This window comes from Oncorhynchus gorbuscha, linkage group LG26 (genome assembly GCF_021184085.1).
Source record: "Oncorhynchus gorbuscha isolate QuinsamMale2020 ecotype Even-year linkage group LG26, OgorEven_v1.0, whole genome shotgun sequence".
Taxonomy (NCBI): domain Eukaryota; kingdom Metazoa; phylum Chordata; class Actinopteri; order Salmoniformes; family Salmonidae; genus Oncorhynchus; species Oncorhynchus gorbuscha.
In genome coordinates this window covers 2375303-2395008 of record NC_060198.1, presented here as the reverse complement: position 1 = coordinate 2395008, position 19706 = coordinate 2375303, and the positions used below count along the sequence as shown (strand labels likewise).

Sequence of the window (19706 nt, the reverse complement as noted above, 5' to 3'; positions counted from 1 at the left end):
GCAGTTACCACACTGTTCCCCGGTAGGCCGTCATTGTAAATAAGAATTTGTTCTTAACTGGCTTGCCTAGTTAAATAATGGTTCAAAAATAAGCACAAAAATCTGCATGTGGGTTGTCGTCTTAACCCCACCCTGGCTTAGTTTCTCATATGCAAGGAGGATTTAGAGACAATGAGGGATTGTTCTACTCCTAGACTATCTCTAGTAAAACACATTCTTGTCTATGTAATGCAGTCTTTAACTCTTGTCAGCTCAAGCCATCTCTGGTGACCATACGCCCAGATTAGCTGCAGGGAACTGGAGTGGAGCCCATGAAAATACAGACACTAGCAGGATAGAAATGTCTTAGTTAAATATGAATCGATATTAATATCAAATAAACCAGGTAAATACTGAATTTTCTATCACAACTTACAGGAGAAATTAGGGTTAAGTGCCTTGCTCAAGGGCTCGTGAGCAGATTTTTCACCTAGTCGGCTCAGAGATTCGAACGAGCGACCTTTTGGTTATTGGCCCAACGCTCTTAACCGCTACTTACCTGTCACTTGTGGCCCTTTAAAACCTTTACCCCTCAACTCTTCTCCACTCCTCCCACTTGTAAAACCCAGAGGACCTTCTCCACTCCTCCCACTTGTAAAACCCAGAGGACCTTCTCCACTCCTCCCACTTGTAAAACCCAGAGGAGCTTCTCCACTCCTCCCACTTGTAAAACCCAGAGGACCTTCTCCACTCCTCCCACTTGTAAAACCCAGAGGACCTTCTCCACTCCTCCCAGTTGTAAAACCCAGAGGACCTTCTCCACTCCTCCCAGTTGTAAAACCCAGAGGACCTTCTCCACTCCTCCCAGTTGTAAAACCCAGAGGACCTTCTCCACTCCTCCCAGTTGTAAAACCCAGAGGACCTTCTCCCTCCTCCCAGTTTAAAACCCAGAGGACCTTCTCCACTCCTCCCAGTTGTAAAACCCAGAGGACCTTCTCCACTCCTCCCAGTTGTAAAACCCAGAGGACCTTCTCCACTCCTCCCAGTTGTAAAACCCAGAGGAGCTTCTCCACTCCTCCCAGTTGTAAAAGCCAGAAGCTTCTCCCTCCTCCCAGAGGAGCTTCTCCACTCCTCCCAGTTGTAAAACCCAGGAGCTTCTCCACTCCTCCCAGTTGTAAAAGCCAGAGGAGCTTCTCCACTCCTCCCCTAAAACCCAGCTTCTCCACTCCTCCCAGTTGTAAAACCCAGAGGAGCTTCTCCACTCCTCCCAGTTGTAAAAGCCAGAGGAGCTTCTCCACTCCTCCCACTTGTAAAAGCCAGAGGAGCTTCTCCACTCCTCCCACTTGTAAAACCCAGAGGAGCTTCTCCACTCCTCCCACTTGTAAAACCCAGAGGACCTTCTCCACTCCTCCTCTCCATCAGTAAGTGGCAGTAGATCATATCTTAGCCTGGGATGATCAGCTAATAGATGTACTTATTCAACATGAATGCACCCAAAACTCCCTCTCCTATCCTACACATGAATTTACTACCGTGTAATAGAAAGTTAATACCCATCTTTAGTCAATGTCCTGTACACTGACTATAAAATCTAACATTCCTGTAGTAATATTCTACCATACAACAACCTTATATCACCTAGTCTAGCATTCCTTCTCATTCTATTCTGCCTGTAGCAGTTGACCTTTCCTGAACCCCTCACCTCCTCTACCCTTCATTATATTTCAACGCTCTCTCTTTCTCCCCTCTTCAACTCTCTCTCCTCCCATCTTCGTCCTCTCCTCTTACTCAACTCCCTCCTACATGATCTCCTCTTCAACTCTCTTCCTCCTCTTCTCCAATCATATCTCTCCTCTCTCTCCTTGAGGAGTTCTTGCTGAAACAGCCCATTGAGTTGAATGGAGCAGTGGACTGGCCTGACACTGCTTGAGGAGAGAGTTTGCGCTCCAAGTTTCTCAGCCTCCCTGAGGACAATGCTGTCGTTTGTGGCCACTCGGCGCTACAAAGACCACACAGACTACCAGCCAGAGCTGGAGGGGATGTGTGTGTGAAGAGAGAGACAGAGTATGCATACATTGTTGCGTGTGTGTGCGTCCGTGTGGGTTTGTCAGGGTTGACTGCTAACACTAGCCTGGTTGACTGAGATCTCACATCAGCCAGCTGTAGAGAGGCCCCAGGAGATACAGTGTGATAGAAGCATGATAGGAGACAGAACAGAGCTGGCGGGCCAAAACTGAAAACAACACACTGACCGCACCCATCTCCCTCCCAAAATGATGCACACACACACACCCGCAATACATGTACTAAATAACCTTGAAAAGTCACTGACAGCCACGTCATGGCCACTTCAACATCATCAATACACTGCAACAAAAAAACTTCCTTAAACTTTCCTTAATTGAAACCACTACAAACAAATCATACCCTGCTGTAAACACACTGCCAATCAATACAGCCACACACAGCCAAGGTCCGGTGAGTCTGGTCCAATAGCGATGAGTCACTGTGTGTCCCCATGGAGACCAGCACAGCTGGTATGTGTCAGGGAAACACCCCTACTGATTAATCTGGAGCGGCCCAGTGCCGTTTCCCCCCGGCCCCGTGTGTGTGTGTGTGTGTGTGTGTGTGTGTGTGTGTGTGTGTGTGTGTGTGTGTGTGTGTGTGTGTGTGTGTGTGTGTGTGTGTGTGTGTGTGTGTGTGTGAAGCCCAGCCTGTCAGCTCTCAGGCCAGTGTTTAGCAGATAAACTAACTCTACTGTGTTTTCAGCATTCTATGGCTCTGAGGTCACTACTAGAGATAGAGATAGAGAGAGTGAGAGAATGGCAGTCTGCAGACACCCTAACATACAACAACCCCCCCCCCCCCCCCAACACTCACTTTCAAAAACCTGATATCACTTACATACCTTTCAAATCACCACAATTTCAACCCGTCACTTCGGCTAAGCCTCAAGATCCATATGGACTACCACCCGTCCACTGGGTTTCTGCAACTCTCTGTCTCACTCACACAGACACACAGTCACTTTGGCCAAGCCACATCTAGAATCTCCCTCCACATGCTTCTTACATTTTCTACAAATGAAGACCTCCTGGACGTACAGATTTTTACCAGGCTCTTAAATTCAACTCCAACCAAGACACATGTGAGGGAGACGTTCTATCAGTGGAGAGGTTGTGTGGGCAGAGAGCCAGACTGCATATCTGTCCTTTAGAGGAATCGACACCGGTAGAGAGGATCCAGGCTGCTTGCATCTGTCCATTAGTTTGCTCCAGAGAGAGCCAGAGAGACAGAGAGCCAGAGAGACAGAGAGCCAGAGAGACAGAGAGAGAGAGTGTTTGCTCTACTCCACAGAGAGAGATAAGACACTGGGTAAAGCCAGATGATTAGAGCAGAGGAGTAGAGGATGCCAAGCTACAGCAGCACTACCAACTACCAACACCATAGCAGCACTACCAACTACCAACACCATAGCAGCACTACCAACTACCAACACCATAGCAGCACTACCAACTACCAACACCATAGCAGCACTACCAACACCATAGCAGCACTACCAACACCATAGCAGCACTACCAACACCATAGCAGCACTACCAACACCATAGCAGCACTACCAACACCATAGCAGCACTACCAACACCATAGCAGCACTACCAACACCATAGCAGCACTACCAACACCATAGCAGCACTACCAACACCATAGCAGCACTACCAACACCATAGCAGCACTACCAACACCATAGCAGCACTACCAACACCATAGCAGCACTACCAACTACCAACACCATAGCAGCACTACCAACTACCAACACCATAGCAGCACTACCAACTACCAACACCATAGCAGCACTACCAACTACCAACACCATAGCAGCACTACCAACTACCAACACCATAGCAGCACTACCAACTACCAACACCATAGCAGCACTACCAACTACCAACACCATAGCAGCACTACCAACTACCAACACCATAGCAGCACTACCAACTACCAACACCATAGCAGCACTACCAACTACCAACACCACATGCCTTCTAAGTATTCACATCCTTTGACTTCATTTAAAATGGATTAAATTAAGATTTATTTGTCTCTGGCCTAAAAAAAAAAACTTAATGTCAAAGTGGAATTGTGTTGATCAAAACTGTTATAAATTCATTACAAAATTAAAAAGCTGAAATGTCTCTTTGTTATGGCAAAGCCTAAATAAATTCAGGAATAAAATGTTAAAACAAATCGCAGAATAAGTTGCACGGACTCACGCTGTGTGCAATAATAGTGTTGAACATTATGTTTAATGACTACCTCATCCCTGTACCCCACACATACAGATAATTGTAAGGTCCCTCAGTCGGGAGCAATGAACTTTAAACAAATATTTGACCAAAGAAAGGCACCTATTGGTAGACAATAAACGTTTCTTTTTTAAAAGAGCAGAGTCACTACATAGATACAGACGTTCTTTCTAACTCAGTTGCCGGAGAGGAAGAAAACTGCTCAGGGATTTCAGTCAATGGTGACTAATGTCTGTGATAGGAGAAAACTGGGGATGGATCAACCACATTGTAGTTACTCTACAATACTAACCTAATTGACAGAGTGAAAAGAAGAAAGCCTGTAGAGAATATTACAAAACATGCATCATGTTTGCAACAAGGCGCTAAAGTAATACTGCAAAAAATGTGGCAATGCAATTCACTTTTTGTCTTGAATCCAAAGTGTTACATTGGAGGAAATCCAATACAACACATTACTGAGTACCACTCACCATATTTTCAAGCATAGTGGTGGCTGCATCATGTTATGGGTATTCTTGTAATCGTTAAGGACTGGGGAGTTTTTCAGGATAAAAAAAGAAACTGACTGGAGCTAAGCATATGCAAAATCCTAGAGGAAAATCTGGTTCACTGGCAAGACCTGAAAATAGTTGTCTAGAAATGATCAACAACCAATTTGACAGAGTTTGAAGAATTTTGAAAAGAATAATAGGCAAATATTGCACAATCCAGGAGTGGAAAGCTCTTAGACTTACCCAGAAAGACTCTCAGCTGTAATCGCTGCCAAAGAGGATTCTAAAAAAAAGTATTGACTCATGGGTGTGAATACTTATGCAAATTGGATATATTTCTAAATTTCATTTTCAATAGATTTGCAAACATTTCCAAAAACATATTTTCCCTTTGTCATTATGGAGTATTGTGTGTAGATGGGTGAGAAAAGCTCAATTGTATACATTTTGAATTCAGGCTGTAACATAAAATATGGAATAAGTTCAGGGATTTGAATACTTTCTGAAGGCACTGCACATTGTGAGAGACTGATATACTTGGGACTCACATGGGTAACCACTGAGCGGTCTTTAAACATGACCAGATGGAGCGGTCATAACGATTACATCATAATAACAAGGTGCATGACATCATTACTGCGAGAAGTCCTGCCGATCAGGAGTCAGTGTGGAGCGTGTTAGACTTACAGCTGAGTGTTTCACGTGGGTCTGGGGAGGAGAAGAGGTTTAAATGGCAGCCCAGGGAGCTCTGTGCGAGCGTGTGTGTTTTTGGTATTACTATCTTTGTGGGGACAATAAGTTCTCACAAGGATAATAAAACAAGGAAAGTTCAGACAAGTGTGGAAATGTGTTGGGCCCCACAAGAAAACAGGCCATTTTAGGCTAAGTTTAGGGTTCTGGAGAATATGATTCTGAATGGGAAGAAATGTTTTGGTCCCCACAAGGATAGTAAAACAAACATGTGATGTGTGTGTGTAGGTTTAAAATGGTGGCCCAGGGAGCTAGCAAGGTCTCTTTACTGTCCTACACACTGGTCTAGTACAGCTAGCATAGCTCTTACCAGGGTGAATGACAGAGGGAGAGAACGAGAGGAACAACTGGACCTTGCATGGTTGGTACTGAACCCTTCACATCCACCCATCCATCCATCCGGTCCTGTTAAAGGTTTACGAGTCATGCAGCTTTTTCTCTCTATTCGTTCTCTCCTTTTTTCCCTCCTCCGGTCCTCCTTTCAGGGGTAATGGGTGTACCTCTCTGGGCTGACGCCCTCACAACCCCTTGGAATGCCTGGTCCTCTGTCTGTCTGTGCTGTGTGTGTGTGTGTACCCCTGGCCTAGACATTAGTCACATCAGACTGCCTTGGAGGAATGGAATAAATTAACCACATGGAAACGCATAGAGAGGAGGGGGAGAGAAAGACATTTGGCCTCAATTCTCTATTTCACTCCAACACCATTGTTAACTTGCATCATCACACAAGTATTTTAACACGAAAACAGAACCAGCCCACAAATAAGAATTCGTCATTTTCAGACTTTTGTCTCTTCAGATATTGGTAGAGGCAAGATAAGACAGAAAAAGCACTATGAAATTATTAACTAGCTTAAAAGTGACAAACTCAAATCCACTTTCCATTGTGGTGTAATGTATAAACGCAGTATAAGGAGCTTAGCCAGAGAGATTAGCAGCCTCGCTTAACTGCAAATCCTAAATACGGATGACGCACCGCGCAGACAGACGACGCACCGCGCAGAGCAGACGGACGACGCACGCGCAGAGCAGAGCAGACAGACGACGCACGCAGACAGACGACGCACCACGCAGACAGACGACGCACCACGCAGACAGACGACGCACCACGCAGACAGACGACGCACCACGCAGACAGACGACGCACCACGCAGACAGACGACGCACCACGCAGACAGACGACGCACCACGCAGACAGACGACGCACCACGCAGACAGACGACAAACCAAGCAGACAGACTATGTCCACGGACAATTAAAATGGTGAAAGCTCTACATGCAAGCCGTCTCATTCCATAAGAAAGCAATTGACTTGCCTAGTTAAAGGTTAAAGACTGGTTGATTCAAAGATAAAACTACAGTGAAAACGGAGATAGCTCAGATAGCAACCTTGACAAAGCTCATAAAACACCCCCCTCCCTCCTCCCCCCTCCCCCTCCTCGGTCTAGTCGGTTTAGAGCATCTTTGCTCATTCAGTTCCTACTCTGGCAGGTTGCCAAGCCCCAGGCAGACACTATATGCCCAGGCCAGACCCAGGCCAGACCCAGGCCAAGGGGAAAACAATGCTGACTGCTTGCTGACGTGTCTCATTGTGTCAGACACGTTCCCTGGATAATGTTGACAGGCCAACACGACAGGTCGGTACGTCAAGGAAAACGTCTAGACCAGACTGAGCCGGCGAAAAATGATGAGGAGATGAAGAAATGTTAAACAAATCAGATGACATAGGAGAGGCATGGTCAGGCCCTCTTCAACCACAGACGGAGGAGGAGAGGAACAAGGGAGGAAGAGGAGAGAGACAGACTGGAAACTGAACATTTTAGGGAGACAAAACCAGTCACTATTTCCCATGTAGGACAACTTCCAAAAGCAGTAAAACATCTTGTGGTGTGTGTGTGTGTGTGTGTGTGTGTGTGTGTGTAACCACAGTAAAACGTCTCGCCAGACAGGCAGAGTGACCATCAACAGACAAATCAAAGCCATATCATTTGTTAGTTCAGCATTTCCAAAATAAGAAAGTGTCAACCCAGAGTGTCTGTTTATGTTTGAGAACTGTGTCTGTGGCACGGTGGAGAAAGATGTCCATGCAGAACAATGCTGAGCCTACTGCACATGACTCACGGTGGAGAAAGATGTCCATGCAGAACAATGCTGAGCCTACTGCACATGACTCACGGTGGAGAAAGATGTCCATGCAGAACAATGCTGAGCCTACTGCACATGACTCACGGTGGAGAAAGATGTCCATGCAGAACAATGCTGAGCCTACTGCACATGACTCACGGTGGAGAAAGATGTCCATGCAGAACAATGCTGAGCCTACTGCACATGACTCACGGTGGAGAAAGATGTCCATGCAGAACAATGCTGAGCCTACTGCACATGACTCACGGTGGAGAAAGATGTCCATGCAGAACAATGCTGAGCCTACTGCACATGACTCACGGTGGAGAAAGATGTCCATGCAGAACAATGCTGAGCCTACTGCACATGACTCACGGTGGAGAAAGATGTCCATGCAGAACAATGCTGAGCCTACTGCACATGACTCACGGTGGAGAAAGATGTCCATGCAGAACAATGCTGAGCCTACTGCACATGACTCACGGTGGAGAAAGATGTCCATGCAGAACAATGCTGAGCCTACTGCACATGACTCACGGTGGAGAAATATGTCCATGCAGAACAATGCTGAGCCTACTGCACATGACTCACGGTGGAGAAAGATGTCCATGCAGAACAATGCTGAGCCTACTGCACATGACTCACGGTGGAGAAAGATGTCCATGCAGAACAATGCTGAGCCTACTGCACATGACTCACGGTGGAGAAAGATGTCCATGCAGAACAATGCTGAGCCTACTGCACATGACTCACGGTGGAGAAAGATGTCCATGCAGAACAATGCTGAGCCTACTGCACATGACTCACGGTGGAGAAAGATGTCCATGCAGAACAATGCTGAGCCTACTGCACATGACTCACGGTGGAGAAAGATGTCCATGCAGAACAATGCTGAGCCTACTGCACATGACTCACGGTGGAGAAAGATGTCCATGCAGAACAATGCTGAGCCTACTGCACATGACTCACGGTGGAGAAAGATGTCCATGCAGAACAATGCTGAGCCTACTGCACATGACTCACGGTGGAGAAAGATGTCCATGCAGAACAATGCTGAGCCTACTGCACATGACTCACGGTGGAGAAAGATGTCCATGCAGAACAATGCTGAGCCTACTGCACATGACTCACGGTGGAGAAAGATGTCCATGCAGAACAATGCTGAGCCTACTGCACATGACTCACGGTGGAGAAAGATGTCCATGCAGAACAATGCTGAGCCTACTGCACATGACTCACGGTGGAGAAAGATGTCCATGCAGAACAATGCTGAGCCTACTGCACATGACTCACGGTGGAGAAAGATGTCCATGCAGAACAATGCTGAGCCTACTGCACATGACTCACTTGAGACAACAGCCATGTCTTTTCATTAAAACACGTAACAAGTCTACACTGAATGTGATACATGAACTGGGGTTGTTGATACAATCCTCTGGTGCTGCGACACAATAAGTCAGTGGAAGAGTGACGTTCATGTAAATAAATATATATCTCACCTCTCTGGAGAGATGACTTCCTCGTCCGGTCAAATCGCTAACACCGTTTCCTCACCTGGAGAAAACACAAAACAGAGACTTATTCATCTTCTGTCTTACCGACTTAACAATCTCATCAACCTGAAAGCTTTTTTAAAGTGTCTGGAGCAAAGCACTTTAAAAACAGCAGACTTAATAATTAGACACAGAGAGACATATCTATTTGGTTTAAAACACAACTTTGCTATTACAATACATGATTCTGAGGCCTGGTCTGCATAGATAGACAGAATGAGTCCCAAGTGACACCCTATTCTCTGTTATAGTGCACTATTTCTGACCAGACCACTATAGGCCCTGGTCAAAAGAAGTGCATAGGGTGCATTTGGGACTCATTCAGAGGCCTCAGGTAAAAACACAGTTTAGATATGAAAATATTAAATGAAAAGGTGGGCCTCTTGTAAAACAGCACCTAGCCTTCTGATCTTTCAAAAGAGGCTTGGAATGCAGTCATTACACATCAAAGTCATCGTAACGACATCCTTCACATACACATCATTGACTCAAACAGCAACGTCCTACATCATCATGAAGGACGGGTATAAAGCAAACAGACACAATAATCCCATTCTATATCACAGCACAACCTCTCATTTAGCTGGTGGCCAGGGGCCCAGTGTGTGTAACCTCTCATTTCGCTGGTGGTCAGGGGCCCAGTGTGTGTAACCTCTCATTTCGCTGGTGGTCAGGGGCCCAGTGTGTGTAACCTCTCATTTAGCTGGTTGTCAGGGGCCCAGTGTGTGTAACCTCTCATTTAGCTGGTGGTCAGGGGCCCAGTACAGGGTGTGTAACCTCTCATTTAGCTGGTGGTCAGGGGCCCAGTGTACAGGGTGTGTAACCTCTCATTTAGCTGGTGGTCAGGGGCCCAGTGTACAGGGTGTGTAACTCTCATTTAGCTGGTGGCCAGGGGCCCAGTGTACAGGGTGTGTAACCTCATTTAGCTGGTGGTCAGGGCCCAGTGTACAGGGTGTGTAACCTCTCATTTAGCTGGTGGCCAGGGGCCCAGTGTGTGTAACCTCTCATTTAGCTGGTGGTCAGGGGCCCAGTGTGTGTAATCTCTCATACAGCAGTGATTGGAAGGGGCCCAGTGTACAGTGTGAATGCTAGGGGCCCAAAGTGTAAACATCTTTTCACTTCCCAGTTGTACAGGGTGTGTAACCTCATTTCTGTCTGCACGTTATGAACTCTGATGGGGAACCAAGTGCTAGACCCCATGGGTGGCCAGGGGCCCAGTGTACAGGGTGTGTAACCTCTCATTTAGCTGGTGGCCAGGGGCCCAGTGTACACCCCTGGGTGTGTAACCTCATTTAGCTGGTGGTCAGGGGCATGTGTGTGTCTGTGTTTTAACATGTTCTTCATCATAACAGGGGCCCAGCAGGTAGTGATTTCCACATTTAGCTGGTGGCCAGGGGCCCAGTGTACAGGGTGTGAACCATTTAAGGTGCCAGGGGCCCTAACCTCATTTAGCTGGTGGCCAGGGGCCCAGTTCAAATATTATTTAGCTGGTAGGGGCCCAGTTATTTTTCATTTAGCTTTGCCAAAATAGTGTACAGGGTGATAACCTCATTTAGCTTTGGCCAGGGGCCCAACATAGTTGTAACCTCTCATTTAGCTGGTGGCCAGGGGCCCAGTGTACAGGGTGTTTAACCTCTCATTTAGCTGTGGCCAGGGGCCCAGTGTACAGGGTGTGTAACCTCTCATTGGAAGCTGGTGGCCAGGGGCCAGTGTACAGGTGTGTAACCTCTCATTTAATACAGGGGCCCAGTGTACAGGGTTTAACCTCATTTAGCTGGTGGTCAGGGGCCCAGTGTACAGGGTTGTAACCTCATTTAGCTGGTGGCCAGGGGCCCAGTGTATAGGGTTTTTTCATTTACAAATGAGGGGCCCAGTGTACATACGTGTAACCTCAAAACTGGTGGTTTTGGGCCCTGTGTATTTGGATAACCTCAAATGGTACAGGGGAAAACAAAACCTATCATTTAGCTGGTGGCCAGGGGCCCAGTGTACAGGGCGTGTAACCTCATTTAGCTGGTGGCCAGGGGCCCAGTGTGTGTAACCTCATTTAGCTGGTGGCCAGGGGCCCAGTGTACAGGGTGTGTAACCTCTCATTTAGCTGGTGGCCAGGGGCCCAGTGTACAGGGTGTTTAACCTCTCATTTAGCTGGTGGCCAGGGGCCCAGTGTACAGGGTGTGTAACCTCTCATTTAGCTGGTGGCCAGGGGCCAGTGTACAGGGTGTGTAACCTCTCATTTAGCTGGTGGCCAGGGGCCCAGTGTACAGGGTGTGTAACCTCTCATACAGCAGTGATTGGAAGGGGAGTTGTAGAGGAATGCTGTCAAAGTGTAAACATCTTTTCACTTCCCAAGTTCTTAGGGTGAGGAGTGTCCCCTCTCTTCTCATGCTCTCTGTCTGCACATTATGAACTCTGATGGGGAACCAAGTGCAGCTAGACCCCATGGACACCCCTGGGTCAACGATGTCAGAGCCTCAGAGCTATGGGGAGTGTGCGCGCATGTGTGTGTCTGTGTTTTGACATGTTCTTCATCATAGCACTCAGCAGGTAGTGATTTCCACTATAGCTGGTGGCCAATGGCCCAGTGTACAGGGTGTGGAACCAGGTGCCTCTACCACACCAATTCAAATATTATTTCAGGTATTTCAGTTATTTTTCAATACATTTGAAAAATAACTATACAGATAACTTTCTTTGGAAAAAACAAATAGTTGAATATTGGAATGTGTTTGTATGACTGAAAGTATTTGAAAATACTCAAATACATCCCATGCATTTATCCTAGGTATATGGAAATATTTTCAAATACAATTTTATTATTATATATTTTTTGTTTTTACAAGCTCCGACCATTAAAATTATTAAAATTCATGTTTTGGGCTGTGTATTTGGATATACTCAAATATACAGAAAACAAAAAGTATTTAAATAACACAGAGGCCCAGGTGTGGGACCACACACACACACACACACACACACAGGCGGTGGCTGGGGTCTGACCTGCCCGTGATAGCCATCTCTGTCCTCTGAACAAACACCAGCTGTGTCAACACCAGAGTCTGTACAACCTATCATTAGTAGAGAATCAATGTCATGGTTAGAGGATTGTTGCTAAGGGAAATAGAGACTCATACACATACTAGCATAAGGGTTGTCATTAGAGCTGGCTGTGTCTAGAGTGACCTCTGTCCTTGAGCAATGAGCATCTACAGATTCTAACTACAGATTCGATGGGAAGCATCAAAACTAGGGTGAAACTCCACAGTGGCATATTTAACCGTGTCCCTGGGACCTCCTGTCGCACTGCGAGACAATACATTAATCATAGATTAGGCTGGATATATGTAATTGGGATATATTCTGTCCATAAACCAAGAAAAATATCCACAGTAGGCTGGTTGTCTGGGACCTCTGTAAAAACAAATAAGTTTATTCTATGACAGAGGCTGGATAAAAGCGTCTGCTAAATGGCATATATTATTATTATTATTATTATTATTATTATTATTATTATTATTATGGATTATTATTATTATTATTATTATTAGCTGTATGCAGCCCTAGCTCATTAGTTATTCTCCACAGAGGCTGGCTGAGTCTGGGACCTCTGTCCCTAGCGAGAGGGTATTCTCCACAGAGGCTGGCTGTGTCTGGGACCTCTGTCCCTAGCGAGAGGGTATTCTCCACAGAGGCTGGCTGTGTCTGGGACCTCTGTCCCTAGCGAGAGGGTATTCTCCACAGAGGCTGGCTGTGTCTGGGACCTCTGTCCCTAGCGAGAGGGTATTCTCCACAGAGGCTGGCTGTGTCTGGGACCTCTGTCCCTAGCGAGAGGGTATTCTCCACAGAGGCTGGCTGTGTCTGGGACCTCTGTCCCTAGCGAGAGGGTATTCTCCACAGAGGCTGGCTGTGTCTGGGACCTCTGTCCCTAGCGAGGGGGTATTCTCCACAGAGGCTGGCTGTGTCTGGGACCTCTGTCCCTAGCGAGAGGGTATTCTCCACAGAGGCTGGCTGTGTCTGGGACCTCTGTCCCTAGCGAGAGGGTATTCTCCACAGCAGCTTGCTGTGTCTGGGACCTCTGTCCCTAGCGAGAGGGTATTCTCCACAGAGGCTGGCTGTGTCTGGGACCCCTGTCCCTAGCGAGAGGGTATTCTCCACAGCGGCTGGCTGTGTCTGGGACCTCTGTCCCTAGCGAGAGGGTATTCTCCACAGCGGTTGGCTGTGTCTGGGACCTCTGTCCCTAGCGAGAGGGTATTCTCCACAGAGGCCGGCTGTGTCTGGGACCCCTGTCCCTAGCGAGAGGGTATTCTCCACAGAGGCTGGCTGTGTCTGGGACCCCTGTCCCTAGCGAGAGGGTATTCTCCACAGCGGCTGGCTGTGTCTGGGACCTCTGTCCCTAGCGAGAGGGTATTCTCCACAGCGGCTGGCTGTGTCTGGGACCTCTGTCCCTAGCGAGAGGGTATTCTCCACAGCGGCTGGCTGTGTCTGGGACCTCTGTCCCTAGCAAGAGGGTATTCTCCACAGCGGCTGGCTGTGTCTGGGACCTCTGTCCCTAGCGAGAGGGTATTCTCCACAGAGGCTGGCTGTGTCTGGGACCTCTGTCCCTAGCGAGAGGGTATTCTCCACAGCGGCTGGCTGTGTCTGGGACCTCTGTCCCTAGCGAGAGGGTATTCTCCACAGAGGCTGGCTGTGTCTGGGACCTCTGTCCCTAGCGAGGGGGTATTCTCCACAGCGGCTGGCTGTGTCTGGGACCTCTGTCCCTAGCGAGAGGGTATTCTCCACAGAGGCTGGCTGTGTCTGGGACTTCTGTCCCTAGCGAGAGGGTACTCTCCACAGAGGCTGGTATTGTCACAGCAAGCCGATCTGTGCTCACTGCAGATAATGTGGATAGACTCATCTTAAAGAAAACGTGAAAATCCCCCCAAAAATCAAATATTGTTTTCAAGTAACCAGTCTCAAGTGGTCCTATTTTGTTCAACTGCTATGTGACTTAATGTTGATATATGCTTCTGGACACACTCTTGTTGAAGTTCTGTTTTAAATGATTATTTTATTTCATGTTACAAGGCAGGCACTGCTGTTTTTTTTCCTTTCCATATGCTTCTGAGAATTCAAGCTACCCATGTTACTATTATAATGGGAAATCTAAACACAAAATCACATATTTCTCAGGCATTTATTTTGTTGATGTATCGAAACCGTACCGTGACACCACCGTACCGTATCGTACCGAGCCGTGACACCACCCACCGTATCGCACCGAGCCGTGACACCACCCACCGCATCGCCGAGCCGTGACACCACCGCACCACCATCGCACCGAGCCGTGACACCACCGCACCGTATCGCACCGAGCCGTGACACCACCGCACCGTATCGCACCGAGCCGTGACACCACCGCACCGTATCGCACCGAGCCGTGACACCACCGCACCGTATCGCACCGAGCCGTGACACCACCGCACCGCATCGCACCGAGCCGTGACACCACCGCACCGTATCGCACCGAGCCGTGACACCACTACCGTATCGTACAGAGCCGTGACACCACTGTACCGTAGCACCGAGCCGTGAGTTTTGTGAACCGTTTCACCCCTAATCAAAACACATTGTAATATTGCACAATGGCTAAACATAAGAGAATTGGTCCCAGCTCTTTGGAAAGTCCTAGGAAGTAGGCTTAGCGGTGTTTCCTTAGTGCTTGGTGCCAGCCTTGCCCAGGGAGTGAACATGAGGAACCAGCACACTTATATAAGCCCATCAAGTTGTGTTGAGCAGGCTAAATGTTTAATGATCCTACGGCCCAGTTTCACAACCCAAAACAAAGGTCTTCCCGATGAGCAGCTTCGAGATCACAGGACAGAACATCAGGTTGTGACACAAGCACTCACACACACACTTTTTAATTAAAAAACCCAATGAGGACATGACCTGCTTCATTTTTTGCATCGTCACAGTTACGCAATAACATGCGATCATTAGTGTGATATTGTCAGCCGGGCTCAGAGAGGTGCTGGCACCAAGCTTTTCTCCCCACCAATGGTGGATTCTCTCTAATGACACCGTTGGTGGGGAAAAAGACCAGCATTGGTTCAGGGAAGAGACTTGCCTTTGTGAATGAATACAGTTCTCTTTGTCATTACATAATGTCATTATCACCATCATCCAATATATTATATGACAATTCATGAATCAGATCAAATTGTTAAAGAAGACTATTCACCGGGAGAGAGAAAAAGGCCTGTGGTGTTGATGGTATCCTCAATGAAATGATCAAATATACAGACAACAAATTACAATTGGCTATACTAAAACTCTTTAACATCATACTTAGCTCTGGCATCTTCCCCAATATTTGGAACCAAGGACTGATCACCCCAATCCACAAAAGTGGAGACAAATTTGATCCCAATAACTACCGTGGAATGTGTCAACAGTAACCTTGGGAAAATCCTCTGCATTATTATTAACAGCAGGCTCGTACATTTCCTCAATGAAAACAATGTACTGAGCAAATGTCAAATTTTTACCAAATTACCGTACAACAGACCATGTATTCACCCTGCACACCCTAATTGACAACCAAACAAACCAAAACAAAGGCAAAGTCTTCTCATGCTTTGTTGATTTCAAAAAAGCCTTTGACTCAATCTGGCATGAGGGTCTGCTATACAAACTGATGGAAAGTGGTGTTGGGGGTAAAACATACGACATTATAAAATCCATGTACAAAAACAACAAGTGTGCGGTTAAAATTGGCAAAAAACACACACATTTCTTCACACAGGGTCGTGGGGTTAGACAGGGATGCAGCTTAAGCCCCACCCTCTTCAACATATATATCAATGAATTGGCGCGGGTACTAGAAAAGTCTGCAGCACCCGGCCTCCCCCTGCTAGAATCCGAAGTCAAATGTATGCTGTTTGCTGATGATCTGGTGCTTCTGTCAACAACCAAGGAGGTCCTACAGCAGCACCTAGATCTTATGCACAGATTCTGGGCCCTGACAGTAAATCTCAGTAAGACCAAAATAATGGTGTTCCAAAAAAGGTCCAGTCACCAGGACCACAAATACAAATTCCATCTAGACACTGTTGCCCTAGAGCACACAAAAAACTATACATACCTTGGCCTAAACATCAGCGCCACAGGTAACTTCCACAAATCTGAGAGACAAGGCAAGAAAGGCATTCTATGCCATCATAAGAAACAAATTTCAACATACCAATTAGGATTTGGCTAAAAATACTTGAATCAGTCATAGAGCCCATTGCCCTTTATGGTTGTGAGGTCTGGGGTCCACTCACCAACCAAGACATCACAAAATGGGACAAACACCAAATTGAGACTCTGCACGCAGAATTCTGCAAAAATATCCTCCGTGTACAACGTAAAACACCAAATAATGCATGCAGAGCAGAATTAGGCCGATACCCACTAATTATCAAAATCCAGAAAAGAACCGTAAATTCTACAACCACCTAAAAGGAAGCGATTCACAAACCTTCCATAACAAAGCCATCACCTACAGAGAGATGAACCTGGAGAAGAGTCCCTAAGCAAGCTGGTCCTGGGGCTCTGTTCACAAACACACCATGCAGAGCCCCAGGACAACAGCACAATTAGACCCAACCAAATCATGAGAAAACAAAAAGATAATTACTTAACACATTGGAAAGAATTAACAAAAAAACAGAGCAAACTAGAATGCTATTTGGCCCTAAACAGAGAGTTCACAGTGGCAGAATACCTGACCACTGTGACTGACCCAAAATTAAGGAAAGCTTTGACTATGTACAGACTCAGTGAGCATAGCCTTGCTATTGAGAAAGGCCGCCGTAGGCAGACATGGCTCTCAAGAGAAGACAGGCTATGTGCTCACTGCCCACAAAATCAAGTGGAAACTGAGCTGCACTTCCTAACCTCCTGCCCAATGTATGACCATATTGGAGAGACATATTTCCCTCAGATTACACAGATCCAAAGAATTCGAAAACATATCCAATTTTGAAAAACTCCCATATCTACTGGGTGAAATTCCAGTGTGCCATCACAGCGGCAAGATTTGTGACCTGTTGCCACGAGAAAAGGGCAACCAGTGAAGAACAAACACCATTGTAAATACAACCCATATTTATGCTTATTTATTTTATCTTGTGTCCTTTAACCATCTGTACATAGTTAAAACACTATATATAATATGACATTTGTAATGTCTTTACTGTTTTGAAACTTCTGTATGTGTAATGTTTACTGTTAATGTTTGTTGTTTTTCACTTTATATATTCACTTTGTATGTTGTCTACCTCACTTGCTTTGGCAATGTTAACACATGTTTCCCATGCCAATAAAGCCCTTGAATTGAATTGAGAGACCAAGAGAGACAGAGAGCGACAGAGAGACAGAAAGAGAGAGAGACAGAAAGAGAGAGAGAGACAGAGAGAGAGAGAGACAGAAAGAGAGAGACAGAAAGAGAGAGAGAGAGAAAAAGACAGACTAGGGTGGAGGAGGTTGACCTCCCACGGCTGGTAGGATACTAAACCCTTCACTTCCATCCAGCCCTGTAGAGATATAAGGTCCTTTCCTCTGTTTTTAGGTCAAATGCAACTTTAAAGTAGAGGTGAAATTAGATGTATTTTGCTCTCCAAGTCTAATCCCTTTGACCAGCAGAAACCAACGACCAAGGCTGTGCTCAGTATCTGTAGACACCTGACCCCAATCAAAAACTAAAACAGGTGGTCTAGTCTGAAAGCAAATGAACCAAACTACCGGAATCAACCATATTTTCCAGGAAGATGTGTGCTATAACACAGCATGTCCAAGATCACACGAGATGCCTCGTCTCAGGAGCAGGTGGGGGGAGGGGACGTCACTGGAACAGCAACAGACGTCACTAAGATGATTGACAGCTAGTAAAATCAGCCCATTTATCAAAGTCAATAATCACATGCAAGCCCTTTCATTATAGAACACCAAGACTACGCTATACTGGAGGGTCTCAAATTGTACCCTATTCCCATGGCTGTGGTCAAAGGTAGTGCACTATATAGTGTGCCATTTGGAAACAACCCTAGACAACCCTGAAAGTAAAATTGATGACTAAAATTGTGCTGTGTCTCAAATGTCTAAAATTCAATTTCAAACCAATAGCTGATATTGACTTGTATTTGGCACAATTCAAATGCATGGCAGAGGTCGAGAGAGAGAGAGCAGGAAGCTAGCTTGACTGCAGAGGCTTGGCATCATGGCCCGAGAGCCACAACTAGCCAATAAAAGTTTTTTCCTGATAGCAGCAGTTTTGGGCGGAGGTGCGATTCTTTGTGTCTGTGCTGCAGTCCACACTAAAAGCCCTTTAATCTGCTTACTGTTGACACAGCTTTATGGGGGCAACAACGTGTGTTTTCCTGCGTGTCAGACTCCCAGCATCATCACACATCACCATTATACCCAAATAGACAATCAGATTGACCCTCTCTCCATCTAACCACTACAACAGGTGAGAGACTCCGCAGGTAGTGAGAGGTCCTCTGTAAGCTCAGTTGGTACTTGCAATGCCAGGCCAGTGGGTTAGATTCCCAGGACGACCCCTACGTAAAATGTATGCATGCATGACTAAGTCGCTTTGGATAATTATATGAGAGTGTCTATAGGGCTCCTATATGAGCTCTGTTTACAGTAAGAGCTCCTAGAGCTCCATGTTTACAGTAAGAGCTCCATGTTTACAGTAAGAGCTCCTAGAGCTCCATGTTTACAGTAAGAGCTCCTACAGCGCCATGTTTACAGTAAGAGCTCCTAGAGATCCATGGTTACAGTAAGAGCTCCTATAGGTCCATGTTTACAGTAAGCTCTCCTATAAGTCCATGTTTACAGTAAGCTCTCCTATAGGTCCATGTTTACAGTACGCTCTCCTAGAGCTCCATTTTACAGTAAGAGCTCCTAGAGCTTCCTGTGATGGTAAGAGGACCAGGACTGACACTGAACAGTGCTGTAGTTCTTTCAAAACAACTGACAATGCAGTATTTGTCTAATTGACACCCGTGCAGGTAATCTTGGAGGTCCACAACATTAGGCCTCTATACTGTTGATGGTGCTGAACCCTCCTGTACATTAGGCTCTATAGAGAAGTGTTGATGGTGCTGGACCACCCTGTACATTAGGCTCTATAGAGAATAGTGTTGATGGTGTTGAACCCCCCTGTACATTAGGCTCTATAGAGAAGTGTTGATGGTGCTGAACCCCCCTGTACATTAGGCTCTATAGAGAAGTGTTGATGGTGCTGAACCCCCCTGTACATTAGGCTCTATAGAGAATAGTGTTGATGGTGCTGAACCCCCCTGTACATTAGGCTCTATAGAGAATAGTGTTGATGGTGCTGAACCCCCCTGTACATTAGGCTCTATAGAGAATAGTGTTGATGGTGCTGAACCCCCCTGTACATTAGGCTCTATAGAGAATAGTGTTGATGGTGCTGAACCCCCCTGTACATTAGGCTCTATAGAGAAGTG

General features: G+C 46.4%; 1 protein-coding gene across 1 annotated transcript in view; it reads right to left on the bottom strand.

Moving 5' to 3' along the window:
* The window catches only part of LOC124015626 (gamma-adducin-like), a 167352-nt gene that overhangs the window by 131038 nt on the left and 16608 nt on the right, over positions 1-19706 (bottom strand). The window contains exon 2 of the mRNA XM_046330987.1: positions 9154-9208. The gene's annotated coding sequence lies outside the window, so the exon portion shown is untranslated. The remainder of the gene's footprint in view (positions 1-9153; positions 9209-19706) is intronic.